The sequence below is a fragment of the Electrona antarctica genome (assembly GCF_951216825.1).
Source record: "Electrona antarctica genome assembly, chromosome: 17".
Taxonomy (NCBI): Eukaryota; Metazoa; Chordata; class Actinopteri; order Myctophiformes; family Myctophidae; genus Electrona; species Electrona antarctica.
This window is the reverse complement of record NC_136798.1, coordinates 45,579,477-45,591,743: the sequence shown is the minus strand read 5'-3', so window position 1 is coordinate 45,591,743 and position 12,267 is coordinate 45,579,477.

The window sequence follows — 12,267 nt, the reverse complement described above, 5'->3', positions numbered from 1 at the left end:
TTTCTTGTAATGTTTTGTCTTTTGTCATTTTCCATCCCTGAAATATTTTTCTTCAAGTTTAAGTGAATGAATGAATAAATAGATTACTTCATTAATAATAATAAGGACAGAGAGGGAAGGAGAGCAACGCACAGAGAGAGAGAGAGATTATATCATGTGTAATGACTTTGAATATAACACCAATGAGATCAGATTGCCAACGCAGGGATACATACCCTGATCTTTCTGAGTTCCTGTGCGTTTTTCCTGTGCGTTGAAGTTCTCGTTGTTAATGATCAAACATGTCCCACGTGGGTTATGAGACAGTGTGTAGCATTCGGTCTGCAGGGCCTGCACGCACGCACACGCGCGCACACACACACACACACACACACACACACACACACACACACACACACACACACACACACACACACACACACACACACACACATATTACAAGTCTAAAAGTAAATAACTAAAAAGGGCGTGTGTGTGTGTGTGTTTAACTACAGTTTTGTCCCAAAGACTGTCAATTCTTAATGTCCAGCATCACTATGAAGCTTGATTAGGTGTTAGGATACGTCAACATTACTTACATCTGTATTACAACTGTATACAACTGTCTTGTGTTTTTATGTACGGTGATTAGTATTATTGCCATCACCTGGGTGGGTGAGTCGTGTAACATTCCTGACGTTAAGCTTGTGTGTTCAATCCTTTAGGCATAACCTTTGACTGTACTAGCTGAATGAATGAATGAATGAATGAATGAATGGATTAATTAATTAACAAATGAATAATGGCTCACCTGTAAGCGTCCAGTGTCTCTTGAGTCTGGTGGTCCAGTGTGTCCTCTGTTCGTCACCATGTCTTCTATTTTCTCCATCAGCTCTGCTACTTGTGACATGTCCCACTTGAGACCATGTAGAACATGGTACCTGTAGCCACATTTCTTCAGGAGCCACCCCAGAGGTTTTCCTTCAGACAAGATGTACTCCTCAACACGTCTGTTTCCCAGCCACCATCCCTCCATGAACAGAACCAGAGTGTCTCTCCAGACTCTGTCCCCCAGCAGCTCCATGTGTTCCTCCACTGATCTCCGGTCAGCTTCAGAGAAACTGGACCTGACGGAAACAGTCAGTAGGACAGCGTGGGGTCCAGGAGAACACAGAGTCACACCTTTTAGAAGGACGTCTTTGATCTCCTGTGATGGAGGTGTAGTCGACCAGTCTGGACAGTTCACCACAGTCATCATTCTTCCATCAACTTGTTTACGTTGTCTGACACATTCTGTCAGTTTAGTCTGGGCTTTAAACTCCTGGAATGTGAGATTTACTGCATGTCAGTATAATCATAATCATTGTATTATGTCCTCATTAAAAGGTTTGTGTCACAACCAGCCACACACACACACACACACACACACACACACACACACACACACACACACACACACACACACACACACACACACACACACACACACACACACACACACACACACACACACACACACACACACCTTGTATGGAGATTCTGTAAACCCATTCTCCCGCATGATGAGATTCATAGCTCTGGTCCTCTGATACTGTTGTCCACCAGCCAACAGCACCCTCACACGACTCCGTTTTCCTGACAGACACACACACTCTACAGTTCAGTTCATTTAACACTGACAATGTGACTAGATTGAAATATATGAATTATTGCAAACCATTCTGATTGAATTGACTACAGCCCAGTAGTAGAATTCGACCACAATTAAACCAGCTGAAGCATGATGTCTCTGTAGCAGAACTCTTAATTAGGCCTACACCATGCATGTTGTGACTTAGTTGTGAATTAGGCACTAGCCTCGGATGACGATTATGATTAATGAATGATCATGGTAGTGACCTAATAATAACAAAAAGTTCTATTGTTTATCAGGCTTATGATTCTAATCATAATATGATGATACACGTACTTTCAGTGCATCTGCTGTGCAGTGCAAATCTGCTTGGGCACAGCAGGTGGAAAGCACCATGATGAGCGCTCGTTTATGGAACAAATGGACCATCTGTCTAATGGGCATTTTTTCTGACTATCGAAATTAAAAAAAAATTTGGGCCTTCTCCTTGATGCCACGAGTACAAGGGGGAGTTCACCAACCATATTAATAACAGACAGACAGAATTTATAATCACCTTCAAGCGCTCTCCGTCTGTGTGAGCTGGTCCCCAATGCACGGACCCGTTCCTGTATGTTCTTCTTCCTCTCTGATATCTTCTCACAGACATCATCATCATCATTTTCATAGTGTCCACCTCCGTTTCCTGCCACCATCTCTTCTATCTTCGCCAGCAGGTCTGTGATCGTATAGTCGTATAAGACATGATACCTGTTCCCGCACTTGTCAACAAGCCAGCGGAGGTCTTCCCCTTCAGCCTCAATGTGCTGCTCAATGCTTGCGCCTCTCAGAAAGTAGGGAACGGTGAACACTACTATGGTGTGACTCCACACTCTCTGTGACAGAAGTGCCATGTGTTCCTCTACTGCTACTCTCTGCGCTTTGGTGAATGCTTCGAGAAGAGGAACCGTCAGGAGAACAGCATGTGGCCCAGGAAAACAGAGTGACACGCTGTCCTGGATCTCCAGTTTGTCCATCTCTGAGGTGTCCTGTACTGGACTGTTGTACCACCAGCCTGGTGAGTCCACCACTGTCACATGTCTCCCTGCTACTCTACCCCGTCTCACATCACACCGCACTGACCTCACAGCTTCGACAACGCTGTCGCTTTCTCCAAATCCCTCGGACATCCAACAAGGTTCATCCCAACAAGGTTCATCTTCGACAACAAGGTTGTTTCCTGCTTTTCGAGACCCACACCTTCCCAACGACAGAATCCTGACGTCATTCAGTCCTGTCAGACAAAACATTGTTATGTGCATACTGTATACTATGTGCTTGAACTAATAATCACATGAAATCAAAATTAAATTACATTTTCTTTTCTAATGCAAGATCATATTATAGTGTGGCAAAAATATAACCCTTGCGTTCTGTCTATTTCTCTGCAAAAGATGTGAAAAGATTATATCAATGTCATCTTTGTTTTGAATCGAAGAACCATATAAGTCCATAGTAATTATCTGTAATCTATAAATCATGGATAGGGGTCAGGGCAGATAGGACTTTTCGGGGAGGGGTCAGAATAAATTATGGATTTAGATGGTTCTTCATCCCAACTAGTGGTGTAACGATATAGTAACTGCATAAAAAAATGATTTTAATTTCAAGAATTATATCGAAATGTAAACAGCAACAGCTTCTTCGTTAGTGGGTACTGCGTTTATGAATGTTACATGTCTGTCCTGCTATTGTCTTGTATTTATTGTTACTGGCAGAGCTGTGTTACTAATTTCGCCTCTTCTCTTGGCCAGTTCACACTTGTAAAAGAGACTTTAGCCTCAATGTGTTTATTACTGGTTAGATAAAGGTTAAAAAAAAGAACATTGACATTGTATCGTTTTGCAATGCAAATAATCGATATCAAATTGTTTTCCGATGCAAATAATCAATTATATCAATACTAAGTACTTGAGCGTAGCGATAAGAAAAACAAAAAGGAGAATGTGTATTTTCTAGTACGGGTTTGTCTTTGTGTTCAAATATAATGTCTATATGAATTTGCCTGCACTATCCACGTTTCACACAGATTACATTTCTTTGCTAAATAGTTGCCGATTTGAAATCATTGAATCGTATCGTATTGCCATAATGATACAATATAGTCCATGTATCGTATCGACGATGTATCGTGATACGTATCGTATCGCTGTTAAAAGTCATAAGATCTGGTACTTAATCCATTTTGGCCTGACCTCGAAATATAAAAAGAATCTTCTAAATCCTCCAGTTTTCTGAAATAAATATTTTCACGATTTTTCAAAAATAGCAGACCTACAAGCTCGTAGCGTGCCACTCGGTGGCGCGCTATGAGCTTGTAGATCTGCTATTTTTCAATAGCTAAATTATAACATGTCCAAAACGGGGTGCATACTTAGTTTAGACTAGTCATTGGTTAAGGTTAGGTTTAGGTGTGCTGCCCCGTGGGAGGTTAGGTTTAGGGTGAGGGTTTGAGATAGGTTGTAGTTGTAGGACTAATGACTGGTCTAACCAATGACTAGTCTAAACCAAAAACTGTCTAAACTAAGTACTGCACCCGTTTAAAAAACCAAAAGGGGTTCCCGCCCAAAATGGGTTAAGACACGCTGAATAGGGCCCTTAGTCTCAGCTGCTCATGAAGTGGAGAGAAACAGGAAATGTGCAGGGGAATGACAAGTAGCAAATGGTTCAGCCGTCCGGTAATGGATCAGGGCATTTTGTACCCCTGTGGTGTAGCCTACACCCAACCTATGGCCATCGGGTCACCCTGGGCTAACATATTTTCACAACTTTCCAAATTGTACAGCAGTGAATAGAACAAGCACAGGATTTTTTTGAAAAGGTATTTTTGTCAATATGATCTCGCATCAGAACAACAGGATTTATGTTTCCCTTTTAAGAAAACATACCATTATCTGTTGGAAGTCCTGTTTGTTTCTGAGAGTCTGCCATCCTTTGTTCTGCTCTTCTTTCGATAGTTCTCTTCATCTCCTTCAGTTCCTCGAGTGGTTTTTCGATCTCGCAGTGACAACCATTGCTAGTCACCATCTGATCCATCTTCTCCAGCAGCTCAGTGACCCGACTTCTGTTTGCGGGGTGGTCTACTACCATTTCAAAAAAATGGAAGCGGCCTTCACATTTCTCAGTGAGATATCTTAAGTTAGGGTCAGATTTAATGAAATCTTTCACAGCTCCAGTGAGATCCCAATCAACGTCATCTGGATGGAAGTTCTCGGACCGCTTAGGCACAGATATAACCTTAGGTACAGTGAACACCACAATAGTGTGTCTCCACACTTGATCACCGAGAAGAGATGTCACATGCTCCTCTACTGACATCCTTATTTGTGTAGAAATGTTCAATGGCTTCAGATACAGTTTTGCTATATCAACATAAGGATGATCTAAATAGATCCAGTGATAGCTGATGTTCAATGGCACCACTAGGACAAAGGCATTGGGTCCCGGAGGACACAGATAGACACTCTGTTGGATTTCTAACTGAGTCAGTTTTGGGGTCAGATCTAGGGGACAATCGAAATACCATCCTGGAGTGTCGACCACAGTTATCTGTCTCCCAGACACTTCCTTTTGTTTCATGACACTCTTGACACACTCATCATGGTCAAAAACAAGTTCGTCCAGGATGACGTTTCCTACTGAACCGTTTCTTCCACAACCTTCTTCTTGACCTTTAAGTCTTCCCTCGAACAGAACTATTCTCAGTTCTGATGGGTCGCTGTTCATCCCTGGATGGAAAGATAAATATGATATTCATGAAGATCACAGATCACAGGATATCTTGCCTGCAGCCGTTATTTGATTTTTAACTGTAAAATAAGTCAAAATGTATTATTATTATTATTCGATTTGTCGATGTGACTTTGTGCTTGCAGTGCTTCTACACACCACAACAGGAATAAGAACTACCTAAAATAATACCCCGTGATCATAATTTTTGGGCCTGCCCAATTATATCATGATTTTTGTATACCCTACTACATACAATCCTGCCGAATGTGCAGTCATGATTACTAATATGCTGAATGTTATTTGCGACGGAAGGTCGCAGTAGTTAATTATGAAACCTTGCGTTTTTGTCACGTCACTCACGTCATGTCATGTCATGTCACGTCACGTCACTCAATAGGTCACTGACAATCGTCACTCGTGACATCACCAGCTCAGTGGCCTTGTGGTTAGAGTGCCCGGCCTGGGACTGGGAGGTCGAGGTTCGATCCCTGGCCGAGTCATATCAAAGACTCTGGGACCCAGTGCCTCCCTGCTTGACACTCAGCATCAAGGGTTGGATTGGGTGTAAGTCCCTGCGACAAACTAGCGTCATGTCCAGGGGGTGTACTTGTACAACAAAGCCGTCTCACGCTACAGAAACAGGAGATAGGCTCCTGCCCCTATGGGCCTCATGGCTCGGCAATTAAGGCTTACTTATTTCTCGTGACATCACTATGACATCATCAGGGATGATATTTAAATCCCTGGGGAAAGCCCCATATATTGTGCCCAGGTCTCGTGACATCACTATGACATCATCATCCCCATACATGGGGAAAGCCCCCATATATTGTGTCGCAATTAAGCCCATATATGGAGATCCCTGGTGTCATCAATATTAGTATATGGATATATGTCAGAACCTGTTCTGACATTCCATATGTTGATCCTTCTCCATCCATCCTTCCTCTTCGACGTCTCCCTTTTGACTGATACCTGTCCATTTAAGTTATTTGTGCAGCCGTGCCTATGGCAGCCGGAAAAAACTAGAGTGCTCAACAGCCCCAATAATGAAGGCCCAGCCCTACCTGGGCCCTCATCAAACCCTGTACATTCAAGACACTGCCCCCACTGCCACCCTTACATCTCCATATATGGAGCTGACCTGTTCTGACATTCCATATGTTGATCTGACCTCATCGCACCCTGTACAGTGTACACTCAAGACACGCTCCATATATGGCCAGTATAGCTTCTCGCCCTCAGGCGTCTTACTGGTGATATAAATCGTTCCACTGGTGTATTGAGCTTATTCTCGTTTATTCATATGAGAACACCTGTCACCAATCACCATAAATGAGTGATGTCACACTTTGGTTGGTATGACCTGATAGGACCACCTTAGGTTAGACAGCCTATACAAAAGATGGTCTCTCTGAATTCCTGCTCATAAAGAGAGCCTGATGAAGGCTGTATAGGCCAAAACGTTGCTGGTTCCCTAATAAACTATTTCACTGCATTTTAAGTGTGCGGGAGTCCCTTCTTTTTCGGGCCTAACCAATGAAATAGAATTTGCCGTGGGCTGTGGGATAATAAAGGTATAAAGGTATACAGGCGCTAAATAGTCTCTGGAAAGTACACTCACATTTATATTTACTAGACCTGTACGGAGGCCGTTGTGGCGACACCGGCACATATCCAGGGAGACAAAGCTCTACAATGCTTCTGTCATCTCTGTGCTCCTGTACGGCTGGGAAACATGGCCGCTGAATAACACTCTTGCGGCCAGACTTGACGGCTTTGACTCCAGAGCCCTCAGGAGGGTCGAAGGCATGGCGTGGAGCCAGCACGTTACAAACCAGGCTTTAAGAGGGCAAACCCAACAGCTCCCAGCATCCCGTCTCGCAGCAATGCGGCGAGTGTGCTGGTATGGCCACGTCATCCACCTGCCAGAGGATCATCCAACACGCACCATCCTGGCCGGCTGGAGACGACCTAGACGCCCCCCCCCCCCCCCACACCCGCTGGCTGGATGTAATAGCCCATGACCTTAGAGCATGTAACGTGACTTTGGCACAAGCTCAACACCTTGCCCACAACAGACCCACATGGAGAGACCTGCTTGCTATGGTTGGCTCTACGCCAAGGGGCCAGTGAGGCGCTCCAATGTTGAAGCACTGGGCCCTAGTGGTAAGAGGAAGGACTGCAGGCGGACCCGTGCTTTAACACGTAGGACCATCACTCCCTACGTCACCCCGGACCTCAAATTTGAGGTCCGGAAGGTACTTCCGGTAGTCTTCCGGGTGCTTCAAAACGCCACTGAGCAACTTCATCGAAATGAATAGCTTGGGGGCGGGGCTAGTGCTCCAGTTCGGTCTCTATCCTTTATATACTCTATGCTCTACGCGCCCTGAAGTGCAAGAGGAGTAAGTAAGTAAAGGTGGCCTTACACTAGCCGATTTTTTTCAATCTGAAATCTGATAGCACCACTCACTACAGGATAATCGGAGCGGGGCAGAGCAAATATCAAACATTCTTGATGATGATCGGGCCGATCCCGATCGCGCTTTGAGCGGTCGGGCACCCCCCGAGTGTCAAAAATGCCCGATTAACGGCTAGTGTAAGGCCACCTTAAGTTCTCAAAAATCAGCGAAACTATGACGCATCAAGGATCTTATTTGGTAGGCCCTAAAATTATGATCACAGGGAAATATTTTGGGTAGTTCTTATTCCGGTTTGAGGCTTCCGGCCTGTTGACTACAAACCAGTGACTACAACATGACGTAAGATATCATCCGCTCCCGATCGGATCATAAACCCTAAAAGGAATGCTTCCTTTACTTACACCATGTACAGATTGTATAAAACTCCATTATTGCGCAAGCATTTGGGCCACTAGGTGGGTGTATGTGTGTAGGGGTGGGCGATAAAATACAATATCATATCACAATATTATTTTCAAACACAATATTGGTTTGTATGGTTAAAGTTACTTAACAGTACAACCACCTACAAGGTAACACAAACTAAAAGAAAAAGCAGTAAGAGACCGCACATTTAGATCAAAAAAACATCATAATCACCTGATTGCGGGCCGGTGGTCTGAATTCCATTCTGCAATGTGTCACTCTCAGCTGCCTCTCGCTCTCCCTGCTGTAGTTTCCTCTTTTTGGAAGCCATCTTAGCCTGCTGGAAACACCCAACATTAATATGACATTACAAATTAATATTTCATAATAATAATAATAATAATACATACGATTTATATAGCGCTTTTCAAGGTACCCAAAGTCGCTTTACAGAAAAAATAAAATAAAATCTGTTTTATCAGAAAAAGTAAACTAGTTAAAAGGTTAACAACTAGAAACAAGGTAGGCAGACAACAAGGGCGGAGGGGGATTATGTGAGAAAAGCAAGTCTGAAAAGGTGTGTTTTGAGTGTGCTTTTGAACATGTCAAAGGTGGGGGTAGCTCTGATGTGGGCTGGGAGTGAGTTCCACAATGAGGGGGCGGATAGGTGGGAGGTGAATCATGACCATAAAACAAACAAAAAAAACAAACAAAACAAAGGCTATTTATCAACACATTCCCTCCCGTTACACTACAAACAAAACACCAGTGGATTGACCGTTGCACGTAGAGCGTCTGAGCGAGACGCTCAATCACCCATTGGAATAAATGCACTAAGGCTGTCTTAAGTTGTAAGTTTGTATCCTACTCGTCTCTTTGAAAACCTAGTGCTATTGTGTTGGGGGGGACCGGGGACGGGACGACGACGTCACATCTTGCCTGCCAAATATAATCTAATTCCCGACCTTCACAAGGATTTTCCAAACAGTGGTGAAAAGTTGACTCTGTCTATTCGTATGAGAATACCATGGATTCGTCAGCGACTGATTTATAAACAGCTTCGATCTTGACCGTTCATGTGTGCTCTGCGGGCAGCAGCAGCAGTAATAACAGCTGTAGCCTATTTTGTCACGATTGCGCTAATGAAACAAACGCTACTTTGGACCACATGTCCAAAGTAATTTCTGAAAAGGACAAGCCTAACCTTTTTTTTAAAACCATACTATCATTGTTGATGAATACTGGACAGTGGACAACTCACCCCGGTGGGTTGTCTTCACTTTCTGACATGGCGGGGTGAGTTGTCTGTACTTTCCACTGGGGCGAGTTAGGCGAGTTGGTAAAGGGAAAAGACGGACAGCTCGCCCAACAGTATTTGGACAACTCACCGGGGTGAGTTCACTTTCTGACATGGCGGGGTGAGTTGTCTGTACTTTGGGTACCGGGTACCCATTACAATAATTCAATTTCGCCAAACACTCAACTCTCATCCCGAGACAACTCACCCCGAAAGTGAAGACGGCTCACCCCCGAAAGCGAAGACGGCTGAGATGACCATTTAGGTCAATGATATAACATTATGTTGTGATATAATAATAATAATATTGCAGCGGGTAGCCTAATAAGGACCAGTCTTCCGTGAGAACATTAGGTTTTGGTATGATGCCCCCCCCCCCCCCCCCCCTTGCCGGTCCGCAAACATTTTATGAACTGTAGGCCGGTCCGTGACAATAGAAAGGTTGGGAACCCCTGGTCTAGAAGCTCAATTTGTAAAATAACAGCAGGTGGTGGCCATTTTGGAAAATGGATGCCATGGTCCCCATGGGACAAATCTGCGATGGCCCTATAGCCAAAAATGTTCCTTATTTATGATATGCTCTAACTGCCGAATTTCATACATTTATCGTAAAGGGCACGTTTTTGTAGCGCGCCCTCCGCTATTAGCCAATGACGTGAGTCATTGTGAGCTTACAATCTTTGCATATTTCTTAAATAGTCTGACAATTTGACCAATGTTTGTTTTTTATGCATTAAAAATGGTCTTAAAAGTCCTAACATATATATAATTGAACAATTGAACCAGGTCTATTATTACCAATCTATTATTCCATTCCAAGGGCTTTACCTAAATCAGACAGCATACATGTGAGGCCTTGGGTTGTTCCAACTTCCACGTGGTCTTCAAAGCCTCACTGTTGGTGCGTCTGTCCTGTTTTCAAGTGATGCAACAGGTCAGGCATGTCAAAACCATTCATTCAAAGTTTCAAACTTTTAGTCAGTTGAGAGTGAAGCCTACTGTACTTTGGGTTGACATTGTAAGACAGTAAAACATAAAGAAATGGGTTTTGGCCAAATAAACTGCTACCTGTAACAACTAAGAAAACGACTGAAAACATGCACACTTTGATATGAACACAATTAATGTGGCTGTACTCTGTATCTCACATGGCACATGGGAATGAGTAGACCAACAGACACTTCTAAAACGTTACAAAAACAACAATATTGACTACACATCACAGTACAAACATTTTCTTACACACTTCATCCAACAAGAGTTACATACAATATGTAGCTTACTCCAAGACTTTCAAGCACAAACTCAATACAAAGGCTGTTAACTGTGAGTGGACAACCCAATTAAGCATTACACTTGTTTACAACAGGTTCCACCATGTTCAATTCATCAAAACATTTAGAGACGTACAAATAGACACTTCTATATAGACAAAGAACAGTACAGGAATTCATCATAATGGAGGTAAAAAGGGAAAAGAAACATACAGTGAGGGGAAAGGGGGGGGGGGGGGATTCAGATTTTCGAATTGCAGCCATCCGTAGGTGCCCTTTGAGAGCGGTTTTGAAGGAGTCAAGGGATTCGCATGTCTTAATGACTGTTGGTAGGGCGTTCCACATTTTGGTGGCATAGGAGCGAAAAGAATTTAGTCCCTTGTTTGTGCCGAATCTGGGTTGAACATGGTTCGTTGCACTCCCTCTGGTGTTGTGGGTGTGGACTTCGTTAACATTAAGGAAGTTAAGTATCTATCTTGTGGACCAGACCCATCGCAAGATGCTGTACTCTGTCGCCGACCCTAAGCCATGCCAGTCTGTCAAAGTGGGCAGGGGTGAGGTGGGTTCGGGGGGTGAGGCCAAGTAGGAGCCTGACCAGTTTGTTTTGGGAGGTCTGGAGCCTAGTTTTAAGCCCCCCCCCTGAAACATGACTGTCAAGTCTGTCCGGGAAGTACGAGCGTCATGTGAACTATGGCTAGCACAGACGCAGAGACAGGATAGGCAGCAACACCCCATGCCATAAAAGTAGGAAAGAAAGGGCATAGCTGGCTGCGTTAAGTTAGCCTGGCTTGGCCAGCCTCATAACGGGGATTCACTGAAGATTCTTCCCCGCATAACATCAGTGAACCCTCGCTATGAGTCTGGCCGCGCCAGGCTAGCGATAAGTGATATGATATGATATAGTACTTTATTGTCAGTTCACACTGAAATTTGTCCGTTTGGAACCTCACTACGCTCACGAGTTTCAACGACGCAATACAAAAGCAAAGGGTTCCAAATATGAACAACAATTGCAAACGAGCCTACATTATCTTTGCGGCACCGGCGTCCGGCACCCCTCCATTTCCATTATAGGACAGACAGACTGAAAATAACTTTCATACATGGCGTTTTATTGAACCCCAACATCTAATCTGGGGAGGAACATATTCACCACAAATCTATACAAGCTCTCGAGTCACAACAACGTGACGAAGAGATAGTTGGTGTACATGGAAAATGAACTCAAGTAGGCTAGGCTACAGTGCAACTCGGGTCTGTTTTACTAAGTCTAGACATATTTGATTAATTCCAAATATTGTCAAAGTATTCTGCAGCACCCCTGGAGTGGACGGGCACCCACTTTGAGAAGAAAATGTAACATCAAACATGATTCCTCACCTGTCATTATAATCATGTCTCTCCAAAGGTCCGTCCTGATACCAACCTGATTAATACAATGCAACAATGGTTTCTATTTCCTGGAAAAAGTTGAGCTTGCAATGC